Raw genomic sequence first — 14,026 nt, 5'->3', positions numbered from 1 at the left:
TTTTAAAAATTGACCTAGTCAATAGAAACATTATTGAATTTTAAAAACTATCGGGGATGGTTTCTGTAATTTTTTAAGAGGCAGGATGGTTTGTGTAAAAAGACAATAGGTAAGGGGGGTGTAAACATAATTATTTCATAAAATTATATTTTATATGAGTTGTATATGGGTTGGATGTATTTGGTGGTATCAGAGCAGGTATTAGATTTCCTTGGGATAGTAGATGAAATGTTATTTTATACTTAAGGTGTATATATTAGGAATCTACTCACATGTGTGTAATTTATATAGGATGGAGGCGTCAAGAGAAAACGCTGCTGGCCCAACTGAGTCAATAGAGTCTGTGCAGGGTCATGATTCAGGATCAGAACATCAGGGGTTAGAATTCCAAAATAAAAATGCCCCACAACCAGAAATAAACTCTTTTATGCAACAGTTTGTTGAAATGATTCAGTGGACTTGAGAGAAAAACACCCATATTTATTCCGTGAGCAGGTAAGATAGTTAAATTTCGAGGACGAAATTTTTATTAGGAGGGGAGAATTGTGACGCCCCAAAAATTATAATACATAATTGTAGGACTAATCGCCTATCATTAAAGAAATTTAGTTGAGAATTAAATTATGAGTTGAAAATGAATATATTAAAGTCCTAGGGACTAAATTGAAACTTTATAAAATAAGCTAATTGGGATTGAATTGCATAATTTGAAAAGTTTGTGGTCAACTTATAAATAAATAAAATTATTAAAATCAAAAGAAAAATATAAATAAAATGGCAGCACGTGGGCTGCCACTAATCTTGTGGAAGGTAAGCCACCATTTTAAATAATACAACACATATATGTATATTATATATATATATTCAAATATGGAAAACGCACACACAGCCACTTTATTTCAGAGGATATACGCATATTTCAGCTGCGGGTTTCGAAACAGGTATGAGTTCATTAATGTAAAATTATTGATTAATTAAGTTATTAATATAATTTAATTAGTTCTTTTATTAAATATAGTTTATATTAAGCGATGTATTATTTAATCGGAGTATTTTACGAGTTTGGCTATTTAAAATAGTGTCGAATTAAATATCAAATTGGATATAAAAATGATATCATTGGTCAATTAGATTGTTAAATTTATTAGATTTGAATGTTGCTATAGCCAATTTATATAATTCCATCGGAATTGTTAACCAAATACGTAATTATATGAATTATTGTTTAATTAAAGAGTATAATAGTGAGAAATTGATAGAAAATTCATAGAAATATTCCGAGTATTATATTTAATAAATGGTATGCTAATAAAGAGGAAAAACGAAGATTTGTACTTCGATAGAAGTGGAATATTAAAGAATTATTAGAAATTGTACAAATGATATTCAATATTATATTTTAAAGAAATTACGATATTCTCGATATATTAATTGTGTATGATATAACTTATTATAGGATACGGGGGTGAAGTAAAATGACTGACAATTAGTGACAGAGTAGAAAGAAACGTTGTAAGGTCGAGGTAAGTAAATAATTAGTATTATCTATATATGTTCTTTTTATTTGTGGTATTACTATTATATGACTTTGTGGTTCATGCTGACATGGATTTATCTGAAAGTATATGAGTGCTGGATGATTTGATTTGATTGACGATAGTATGTACGTGGAATGCGAAGACACGTTGAAATATTATGTTTGTTGTATGTTATGTTGTGGATGTCTAAAAATTAGAATATATGTATATATTGTTTTATGTTACTAGTTGCTTACAAGGATGGTGATATGTGGAAATGAGGGAGTTGTGGAAATTGAATATAATTGTGGCATGAATACCCCTTGACGTGTTGAAAATGCTATGTGCGAAAAGAAAGTGCTATGTGCGAAAAGAAAATGCTATGTGCGCAATGAAAAGAGCTTTGATGCGATGCTATGTGCGAAAAGAAAATGCTATGTGCGAAATGAAACAGCTATGTGCGAGATTGATGAGCCGGCTGTCAAGGGGATTCACTTAAATTTATATAACGGTGAGATTGAGTTGGTGGGAAAAACACAATATCACCTTCTGGTAAGCAAACTAGGAATAAATGGAGTTTGGTTAGTTGTCTTATTATGAGATAGTCATGTGGTGTAATAAAGTTGATTACGTTGGAATTAAATTGATTGTATTCCATTCGTGTTGCTTATTTATCTTGTTTGGCCTATGGTTGACATGCATATATAGATAGGACTGGTTATTTGCTTACTGAGTGGCAGGCTCATCCCCTGCTGACATTTTCTTTCAGGAATAGACTTTGAGGTGTTTGACTGTTGAAGAATAGGTCCACGCGCTATACCCAGGCAGGTCGGGCCAGTATGCAGTTTTCTCCTCTTTGTCAGTTAGAGTACAAACCACATTTTGTTTGTACAGAGATAATATAAGCGTACGGATTACTTGTGACGAATCACCTTGTGGTGTGTGATATGTATATATATATAATGTTGTGGGTTGATAATACCTATTATGACGTTGGGATTACGTATACACATTGATTAAATTATTATGTGCATTTATATATATAAACACAGGGATTACAATAAGTATGACGTTTAGGGTAGGTATAGCCCTTGTAGCAAAGGGGGTGCTACATTTGGTGGTATCAGAGCAGGTATTAGATTTCCTTGGGATAGTAGATGAAATGTTATTTTATACTTAAGGTGTATATATTAGGAATCTACTCACATGTGTGTAATTTATATAGGATGGAGGCGTCAAGAGAAAACGCTGCTGGCCCAACTGAGTCAATAGAGTCTGTGCAGGGTCATGATTCAGGATCAGAACATCAGGGGTTAGAATTCCAAAATAAAAATGCCCCACAACCAGAAATAAACTCTTTTATGCAACAGTTTGTTGAAATGATTCAGTGGACTTGAGAGAAAAACACCCATATTTATTCCGTGAGCAGGTAAGATAGTTAAATTTCGAGGACGAAATTTTTATTAGGAGGGGAGAATTGTGACGCCCCAAAAATTATAATACATAATTGTAGGACTAATCGCCTATCATTAAAGAAATTTAGTTGAGAATTAAATTATGAGTTGAAAATGAATATATTAAAGTCCTAGGGACTAAATTGAAACTTTATAAAATAAGCTAATTGGGATTGAATTGCATAATTTGAAAAGTTTGTGGTCAACTTATAAATAAATAAAATTATTAAAATCAAAAGAAAAATATAAATAAAATGGCAGCACGTGGGCTGCCACTAATCTTGTGGAAGGTAAGCCACCATTTTAAATAATACAACACATATATGTATATTATATATATATATTCAAATATGGAAAACGCACACACAGCCACTTTATTTCAGAGGATATACGCATATTTCAGCTGCGGGTTTCGAAACAGGTATGAGTTCATTAATGTAAAATTATTGATTAATTAAGTTATTAATATAATTTAATTAGTTCTTTTATTAAATATAGTTTATATTAAGCGATGTATTATTTAATCGGAGTATTTTACGAGTTTGGCTATTTAAAATAGTGTCGAATTAAATATCAAATTGGATATAAAAATGATATCATTGGTCAATTAGATTGTTAAATTTATTAGATTTGAATGTTGCTATAGCCAATTTATATAATTCCATCGGAATTGTTAACCAAATACGTAATTATATGAATTATTGTTTAATTAAAGAGTATAATAGTGAGAAATTGATAGAAAATTCATAGAAATATTCCGAGTATTATATTTAATAAATGGTATGCTAATAAAGAGGAAAAACGAAGATTTGTACTTCGATAGAAGTGGAATATTAAAGAATTATTAGAAATTGTACAAATGATATTCAATATTATATTTTAAAGAAATTACGATATTCTCGATATATTAATTGTGTATGATATAACTTATTATAGGATACGGGGGTGAAGTAAAATGACTGACAATTAGTGACAGAGTAGAAAGAAACGTTGTAAGGTCGAGGTAAGTAAATAATTAGTATTATCTATATATGTTCTTTTTATTTGTGGTATTACTATTATATGACTTTGTGGTTCATGCTGACATGGATTTATCTGAAAGTATATGAGTGCTGGATGATTTGATTTGATTGACGATAGTATGTACGTGGAATGCGAAGACACGTTGAAATATTATGTTTGTTGTATGTTATGTTGTGGATGTCTAAAAATTAGAATATATGTATATATTGTTTTATGTTACTAGTTGCTTACAAGGATGGTGATATGTGGAAATGAGGGAGTTGTGGAAATTGAATATAATTGTGGCGTGAATACCCCTTGACGTGTTGAAAATGCTATGTGCGAAAAGAAAGTGCTATGTGCGAAAAGAAAATGCTATGTGCGCAATGAAAAGAGCTTTGATGCGATGCTATGTGCGAAAAGAAAATGCTATGTGCGAAATGAAACAGCTATGTGCGAGATTGATGAGCCGGCTGTCAAGGGGATTCACTTAAATTTATATAACGGTGAGATTGAGTTGGTGGGAAAAACACAATATCACCTTCTGGTAAGCAAACTAGGAATAAATGGAGTTTGGTTAGTTGTCTTATTATGAGATAGTCATGTGGTGTAATAAAGTTGATTACGTTGGAATTAAATTGATTGTATTCCATTCGTGTTGCTTATTTATCTTGTTTGGCCTATGGTTGACATGCATATATAGATAGGACTGGTTATTTGCTTACTGAGTGGCAGGCTCATCCCCTGCTGACATTTTCTTTCAGGAATAGACTTTGAGGTGTTTGACTGTTGAAGAATAGGTCCACGCGCTATACCCAGGCAGGTCGGGCCAGTATGCAGTTTTCTCCTCTTTGTCAGTTAGAGTACAAACCACATTTTGTTTGTACAGAGATAATATAAGCGTACGGATTACTTGTGACGAATCACCTTGTGGTGTGTGATATGTATATATATATAATGTTGTGGGTTGATAATACCTATTATGACGTTGGGATTACGTATACACATTGATTAAATTATTATGTGCATTTATATATATAAACACAGGGATTACAATAAGTATGACGTTTAGGGTAGGTATAGCCCTTGTAGCAAAGGGGGTGCTACATTTGGTGGTATCAGAGCAGGTATTAGATTTCCTTGGGATAGTAGATGAAATGTTATTTTATACTTAAGGTGTATATATTAGGAATCTACTCACATGTGTGTAATTTATATAGGATGGAGGCGTCAAGAGAAAACGCTGCTGGCCCAACTGAGTCAATAGAGTCTGTGCAGGGTCATGATTCAGGATCAGAACATCAGGGGTTAGAATTCCAAAATAAAAATGCCCCACAACCAGAAATAAACTCTTTTATGCAACAGTTTGTTGAAATGATTCAGTGGACTTGAGAGAAAAACACCCATATTTATTCCGTGAGCAGGTAAGATAGTTAAATTTCGAGGACGAAATTTTTATTAGGAGGGGAGAATTGTGACGCCCCAAAAATTATAATACATAATTGTAGGACTAATCGCCTATCATTAAAGAAATTTAGTTGAGAATTAAATTATGAGTTGAAAATGAATATATTAAAGTCCTAGGGACTAAATTGAAACTTTATAAAATAAGCTAATTGGGATTGAATTGCATAATTTGAAAAGTTTGTGGTCAACTTATAAATAAATAAAATTATTAAAATCAAAAGAAAAATATAAATAAAATGGCAGCACGTGGGCTGCCACTAATCTTGTGGAAGGTAAGCCACCATTTTAAATAATACAACACATATATGTATATTATATATATATATTCAAATATGGAAAACGCACACACAGCCACTTTATTTCAGAGGATATACGCATATTTCAGCTGCGGGTTTCGAAACAGGTATGAGTTCATTAATGTAAAATTATTGATTAATTAAGTTATTAATATAATTTAATTAGTTCTTTTATTAAATATAGTTTATATTAAGCGATGTATTATTTAATCGGAGTATTTTACGAGTTTGGCTATTTAAAATAGTGTCGAATTAAATATCAAATTGGATATAAAAATGATATCATTGGTCAATTAGATTGTTAAATTTATTAGATTTGAATGTTGCTATAGCCAATTTATATAATTCCATCGGAATTGTTAACCAAATACGTAATTATATGAATTATTGTTTAATTAAAGAGTATAATAGTGAGAAATTGATAGAAAATTCATAGAAATATTCCGAGTATTATATTTAATAAATGGTATGCTAATAAAGAGGAAAAACGAAGATTTGTACTTCGATAGAAGTGGAATATTAAAGAATTATTAGAAATTGTACAAATGATATTCAATATTATATTTTAAAGAAATTACGATATTCTCGATATATTAATTGTGTATGATATAACTTATTATAGGATACGGGGGTGAAGTAAAATGACTGACAATTAGTGACAGAGTAGAAAGAAACGTTGTAAGGTCGAGGTAAGTAAATAATTAGTATTATCTATATATGTTCTTTTTATTTGTGGTATTACTATTATATGACTTTGTGGTTCATGCTGACATGGATTTATCTGAAAGTATATGAGTGCTGGATGATTTGATTTGATTGACGATAGTATGTACGTGGAATGCGAAGACACGTTGAAATATTATGTTTGTTGTATGTTATGTTGTGGATGTCTAAAAATTAGAATATATGTATATATTGTTTTATGTTACTAGTTGCTTACAAGAATGGTGATATGTGGAAATGAGGGAGTTGTGGAAATTGAATATAATTGTGGCGTGAATACCCCTTGACGTGTTGAAAATGCTATGTGCGAAAAGAAAGTGCTATGTGCGAAAAGAAAATGCTATGTGCGCAATGAAAAGAGCTTTGATGCGATGCTATGTGCGAAAAGAAAATGCTATGTGCGAAATGAAACAGCTATGTGCGAGATTGATGAGCCGGCTGTCAAGGGGATTCACTTAAATTTATATAACGGTGAGATTGAGTTGGTGGGAAAAACACAATATCACCTTCTGGTAAGCAAACTAGGAATAAATGGAGTTTGGTTAGTTGTCTTATTATGAGATAGTCATGTGGTGTAATAAAGTTGATTACGTTGGAATTAAATTGATTGTATTCCATTCGTGTTGCTTATTTATCTTGTTTGGCCTATGGTTGACATGCATATATAGATAGGACTGGTTATTTGCTTACTGAGTGGCAGGCTCATCCCCTGCTGACATTTTCTTTCAGGAATAGACTTTGAGGTGTTTGACTGTTGAAGAATAGGTCCACGCGCTATACCCAGGCAGGTCGGGCCAGTATGCAGTTTTCTCCTCTTTGTCAGTTAGAGTACAAACCACATTTTGTTTGTACAGAGATAATATAAGCGTACGGATTACTTGTGACGAATCACCTTGTGGTGTGTGATATGTATATATATATAATGTTGTGGGTTGATAATACCTATTATGACGTTGGGATTACGTATACACATTGATTAAATTATTATGTGCATTTATATATATAAACACAGGGATTACAATAAGTATGACGTTTAGGGTAGGTATAGCCCTTGTAGCAAAGGGGGTGCTACATTTGGTGGTATCAGAGCAGGTATTAGATTTCCTTGGGATAGTAGATGAAATGTTATTTTATACTTAAGGTGTATATATTAGGAATCTACTCACATGTGTGTAATTTATATAGGATGGAGGCGTCAAGAGAAAACGCTGCTGGCCCAACTGAGTCAATAGAGTCTGTGCAGGGTCATGATTCAGGATCAGAACATCAGGGGTTAGAATTCCAAAATAAAAATGCCCCACAACCAGAAATAAACTCTTTTATGCAACAGTTTGTTGAAATGATTCAGTGGACTTGAGAGAAAAACACCCATATTTATTCCGTGAGCAGGTAAGATAGTTAAATTTCGAGGACGAAATTTTTATTAGGAGGGGAGAATTGTGACGCCCCAAAAATTATAATACATAATTGTAGGACTAATCGCCTATCATTAAAGAAATTTAGTTGAGAATTAAATTATGAGTTGAAAATGAATATATTAAAGTCCTAGGGACTAAATTGAAACTTTATAAAATAAGCTAATTGGGATTGAATTGCATAATTTGAAAAGTTTGTGGTCAACTTATAAATAAATAAAATTATTAAAATCAAAAGAAAAATATAAATAAAATGGCAGCACGTGGGCTGCCACTAATCTTGTGGAAGGTAAGCCACCATTTTAAATAATACAACACATATATGTATATTATATATATATATTCAAATATGGAAAACGCACACACAGCCACTTTATTTCAGAGGATATACGCATATTTCAGCTGCGGGTTTCGAAACAGGTATGAGTTCATTAATGTAAAATTATTGATTAATTAAGTTATTAATATAATTTAATTAGTTCTTTTATTAAATATAGTTTATATTAAGCGATGTATTATTTAATCGGAGTATTTTACGAGTTTGGCTATTTAAAATAGTGTCGAATTAAATATCAAATTGGATATAAAAATGATATCATTGGTCAATTAGATTGTTAAATTTATTAGATTTGAATGTTGCTATAGCCAATTTATATAATTCCATCGGAATTGTTAACCAAATACGTAATTATATGAATTATTGTTTAATTAAAGAGTATAATAGTGAGAAATTGATAGAAAATTCATAGAAATATTCCGAGTATTATATTTAATAAATGGTATGCTAATAAAGAGGAAAAACGAAGATTTGTACTTCGATAGAAGTGGAATATTAAAGAATTATTAGAAATTGTACAAATGATATTCAATATTATATTTTAAAGAAATTACGATATTCTCGATATATTAATTGTGTATGATATAACTTATTATAGGATACGGGGGTGAAGTAAAATGACTGACAATTAGTGACAGAGTAGAAAGAAACGTTGTAAGGTCGAGGTAAGTAAATAATTAGTATTATCTATATATGTTCTTTTTATTTGTGGTATTACTATTATATGACTTTGTGGTTCATGCTGACATGGATTTATCTGAAAGTATATGAGTGCTGGATGATTTGATTTGATTGACGATAGTATGTACGTGGAATGCGAAGACACGTTGAAATATTATGTTTGTTGTATGTTATGTTGTGGATGTCTAAAAATTAGAATACATGTATATATTGTTTTATGTTACTAGTTGCTTACAAGAATGGTGATATGTGGAAATGAGGGAGTTGTGGAAATTGAATATAATTGTGGCGTGAATACCCCTTGACGTGTTGAAAATGCTATGTGCGAAAAGAAAGTGCTATGTGCGAAAAGAAAATGCTATGTGCGCAATGAAAAGAGCTTTGATGCGATGCTATGTGCGAAAAGAAAATGCTATGTGCGAAATGAAACAGCTATGTGCGAGATTGATGAGCCGGCTGTCAAGGGGATTCACTTAAATTTATATAACGGTGAGATTGAGTTGGTGGGAAAAACACAATATCACCTTCTGGTAAGCAAACTAGGAATAAATGGAGTTTGGTTAGTTGTCTTATTATGAGATAGTCATGTGGTGTAATAAAGTTGATTACGTTGGAATTAAATTGATTGTATTCCATTCGTGTTGCTTATTTATCTTGTTTGGCCTATGGTTGACATGCATATATAGATAGGACTGGTTATTTGCTTACTGAGTGGCAGGCTCATCCCCTGCTGACATTTTCTTTCAGGAATAGACTTTGAGGTGTTTGACTGTTGAAGAATAGGTCCACGCGCTATACCCAGGCAGGTCGGGCCAGTATGCAGTTTTCTCCTCTTTGTCAGTTAGAGTACAAACCACATTTTGTTTGTACAGAGATAATATAAGCGTACGGATTACTTGTGACGAATCACCTTGTGGTGTGTGATATGTATATATATATAATGTTGTGGGTTGATAATACCTATTATGACGTTGGGATTACGTATACACATTGATTAAATTATTATGTGCATTTATATATATAAACACAGGGATTACAATAAGTATGACGTTTAGGGTAGGTATAGCCCTTGTAGCAAAGGGGGTGCTACAAAAGAAAACCATAAAAACCCACTATTTCTCTTTTTCATATACACACTCTCATACATCTTTAGCACATTCAATCTCTTCTTTCTTCATATAGACAAAATCTCATATATATTTCACACACATTCCTCTCTCTCTCTCTCTCTCTCTCTCTCTCTCTCTCTCTCTCTCACGCGCGCGCGCACACACAAAATACGATGTTTGACACAACTCTCTTCACATACACACTCTCACATCTCTCTCCCACCACCCTCTCCCCCTCGCCCCACACACACACATGCAACCCTCAAATCTCAATGTGTCTTTCTTTCTTCCCAAATGAAGTTGGGAAAATTTCTTTTGGAAGTTGGTGATAATTTCTCATTTTCTTCTTATTTCATTATTCTTTAATTTAAAGGAAATTTTACATTGAGATATGGAAAAGTTCCTTTTCTTTGTTTGTTTAACAATTAAGCTCAAGTGTTGTTAAGGTTTCTAATTTAGATGATTGTGTTGTGGGTTTAAATTATTGAAATCTGATTATTTTGCGGATAGTTTGTTTGAATTCATATAGTTTATAATTTCTTGAATGCTTTAAAATTTTATTTTTTTTTATTGTTGTGTGGAGGGAGTTTGGTTTTATGTTGGCTTGCATTTTCTTAAAGGTATATGAAATTTATTTGTATTGGATTTATTGTTTCTTCTGGGTGATGGACGACATTTTTAACTTGAACTTATGAACTAAGTTTGTTTTTTATTTGTCTTTTAGGAAGATAGAGATGGAGAATAATCACTCTTTAAGTGGGGATAGTTCTTCAGTTGGATCAAAGAATTCTCAAAAAATACTTATAAGTGAAAAAGATGTGGACAGATTTTTGCTAATGGTCAAAGTGGAACAACTAATTTAAAAGACATATGAAGGATGCTGAAAAACTAATATTGAAAGTGACCCATTTGTGCGTATGCAATTTTGGTAAGTAAAGCTGAGTGCCAAGAAAGTAAAGAACTAAACTTTCACTAAAACTGATAAAATTCTTATATTCAAAACAGAGGGTGTACAGCCCTTTTATAAGCGGAAGGACAGCAACTAACTTTCCAACTAACAGTAGGGAAGGGTCAAACAAAACGGAAAGGAGAAAACGTAATTTCCAGAACACGTCTTTATAGGTGAAAACAACTTTTCCCAGCATCTGTTGTTTCTTCCTCTGTTCTTATTTTCTGCAACCTGCTGTAGCTTCATGCTGTTATGAAGCTTAAACTCTTTCAAGAACACGAACTTTAGCAGCCCCCTTGCAAGCTGGAATTGCATCTTTAGTGATCAAACCAAGCTTGGAGTATAAATGTGAGAAGGACTTTCCCGTTAGAACCTTAGTGAACAGATCCGCTACCTGTTCTTTTGAAGCCAAATAGGCAGGTGAAATGAGTCCTTCTTTGTACTTATCACGCACAACATGGCAATCTATCTCTACATGCTTTGTGCGTTCATGGAAGACTGGATTTTCTGTTATACGCAGTGCGGCCTTGTTGTCACAATAGAAAGGTATGGGAGTCTGAACTTGTATGTGTAAATCTTTAAGCAGATTGTTCACCCATACTACTTCGCACACAGTGGCTGCCATGCTCCTGTATTCTGCCTCAGCTGAGGACCTAGAAACCGTGCTCTGCTTTTTGGATTTCCATGAGATTGGGCATGCTCCCATAAAGATGCAGTAGCCAGTAGTTGACCTCCTAGTTTTGCTGCAGGTTGCCCAGTCTGCATCAGAAAAGGCAGTGAGATTAGTTTCATTATTAGCTGGGAAAAACAAACCTGATGTAGCATTCCTCTTCAAGTATCTGATCAGATGGACAGCAGCAAGCCAGTGTTCCTCACAGGGCTCTTGCACAAACTGACTCAGCTGTTGTGTAGCAAAACAAATGTCCGGTCTTGTGAAACCAAGGTACAACAATCTCCCTATGAGTCTCCTGTACCTGCTGATATCTTTCAAAGGCTTTGTAGGTTGTGAGGAAAACTTCAAACCTGGAGGCAAAGGTGTTAATGCAGACTTTCCCTCACTTAAGCCAACATCTCTCACAATGTCTTGAGTATACTTATTTTGTGACAGGACCAATCCCTTTTGTGACCTGAAGAGCTCAAGTCCGAGGAAGTACTGTGCTTCCCCAAGGTCCTTTATAGTAAAGAGGTTATCTAAATACCTCTTCACTTCCTCTATCAGTGACTTTGAAGCTGCAGCAATAAGAACATCATCAACATAAATGAGTAAAGCAATGAAGTTATTGTTGTTCCCTTTTGTAAACAAGCAGTAATCATATTTCGATTGAGTGAAACCCAATCCCTTTATTCTTTCTGTAAACTCACTGTTCCACTGCCTTGAGGCTTGTTTCAAGCCATACAAGGACTTCTTCAGTTTGCACACCATTCCTTTCTCCACTTCATATCCCTCTGGGGGTGTCATGTATATGGTTTCTTCTAGGTTGCCATGAAGGAAGGCATTATTCACATCCAAATGGTGCAAATGCCATCCCTTTGCAGTAGCAGCCCCAAGTAAGGTCCTCACAGTGACTGTTTTGGCAACTGGAGCAAAACAATCACTGTAGTCTTCACCTTCAACTTGGTTGAACCCCTTTGCCACTAACCTTGCCTTATGCCTTTCTATACTTCCATCAGCCTTAAGTTTGGTCTTGAATACCCACTTACATCCTATTGGTTTCTTTCCCTCTGGCAAGGCTGATAATTCCCAGGTATTGTTCTTTTCTAAAGCATCAATTTCTTGCTTCATGGCTTCCTTCCATTCCATGTATTGTTGAGCCTCTGAAAAACATCTAGGTTCCTGCAGTGGACAGGTTTTCTCTACAAAGCAGCCCTGAACTGTGTTAGTATAATTATCAGAAAAGCAATCAGAGTAGCAACAGCATGAATAATCTCTCATCCATACAGGTTTGTGAGATATTCTAGTTGATCTTCTAGGACCTGTAGCATCTTCTTGAGGTTCTAGAACCTGTCTTTCCTCCTGGAAGTCATGGCTATTATCTTCCTCAGTAATGGTGGGCAAGGGACAAGAGTTGTCAATAGGTTCAATATCACTAAAAGGCAAGGTATTTTCATGGAATACCACATCTCTAGAGATGTGTATCAAGTTGGTGCTTAAGTCCATGACTTTATATCCTTTCTTACCTTGTGCATATCCCAAGAAGACACATCTAACAGCCCTTGGTTCGAATTTTCTTTTGTGGGGTATGACATTGGTTGCAAAGCATAAACAGCCAAAAGTCTTGAGGTGACCATACTCAGGAGTTTTATTATAAAGAATCTCATAGGGACTTCTCCACTTTAAAACAGCTGTAGGCATTCTATTGATCAAGTATGTGGCTGTTAATAATGATTCTACCCAAAACTTTTGAGGCATTTTAGCAAAGAACATGAGGGATCTAGCAACTTGTAACAAATGTTGGTGCTTTCTCTCTACAATGCCATTTTGTTGGGGGCTATAAACACAAGTGGTTTCATGAATAATGCCTTTATCTTTAAAAAGGATTTGACATTGTTTATTAGTAAACTCAGTACCATTGTCACTCCTAATCCTTTTAACTCTTTTGTTAAATTGAGTTTCAATCATATTTAAGAAACATTCCAACTTTTGTGGAACTTGTGATTTGTGCATCATCATATAGATCCATGTAGCTCTACTGCAATCGTCTACAATGGTTAACATATAGATAGAATGTGTAATAGAAAGCTGATTGTAAGGCCCCCAAACGTCAATATGTATGATATCAAAAACATTTTCAGAATGATTTTCATTGAGTTGAAAGGGGAGTCTATTTTGTTTTGCAAGTGGGCATGTTTCACAAGCTTTTACAGAATCTGCAATATCAACTTTAAAAGGTAAATGTGAAATCACATCTTCGCTAGGGTGCCCTAGCCTATTATGCCACAAGCTAGCATGCTTGATTTTGACAAAATTCTGATCCTCAACATGGTTCTGAAAGTGAGCCACATGCTTTGGAAGTTCTTGTTTCTCAGAACATTGGGAATGTTTTAGCAGATAGAGCCTTCCTCTTTTATATCCTAT

The 14,026-nt window shown here is 33.7% G+C and overlaps 1 long non-coding RNA gene across 9 annotated transcripts; it reads left to right on the top strand.

Moving 5' to 3' along the window:
- Positions 1-511: 511 nt before the first annotated feature.
- On the top strand, positions 512-9,957 carry LOC148786608 (uncharacterized). Of its 9 annotated transcripts, none has more exons than XR_016067735.1 (12): positions 512-941; positions 1,457-1,523; positions 2,287-2,345; positions 2,743-2,946; positions 3,908-3,974; positions 4,738-4,796; positions 5,194-5,397; positions 6,359-6,425; positions 7,189-7,247; positions 7,645-7,731; positions 8,810-8,876; positions 9,640-9,957. It is a non-coding gene; the product is annotated as an uncharacterized LOC148786608 (long non-coding RNA). The 9 variants fall into 9 exon arrangements; XR_016067734.1 differs by having other exon boundaries at positions 7,645-7,848; XR_016067730.1 differs by lacking the exons at positions 7,645-7,731; positions 8,810-8,876; positions 9,640-9,957 and having other exon boundaries at positions 4,709-4,796; positions 7,189-7,506.
- The last annotated feature ends 4,069 nt before the right edge of the window (positions 9,958-14,026 follow it).

Source organism: Sesamum indicum, linkage group LG10 (genome assembly GCF_026168435.1).
Source record: "Sesamum indicum cultivar Baizhima isolate 11 linkage group LG10, ASM2616843v1, whole genome shotgun sequence".
NCBI classification, from domain to species: domain Eukaryota; kingdom Viridiplantae; phylum Streptophyta; class Magnoliopsida; order Lamiales; family Pedaliaceae; genus Sesamum; species Sesamum indicum.
The sequence above is the reverse complement of the archived record's forward strand: the minus strand, read 5'-3'. Positions and strand labels throughout refer to the sequence as shown.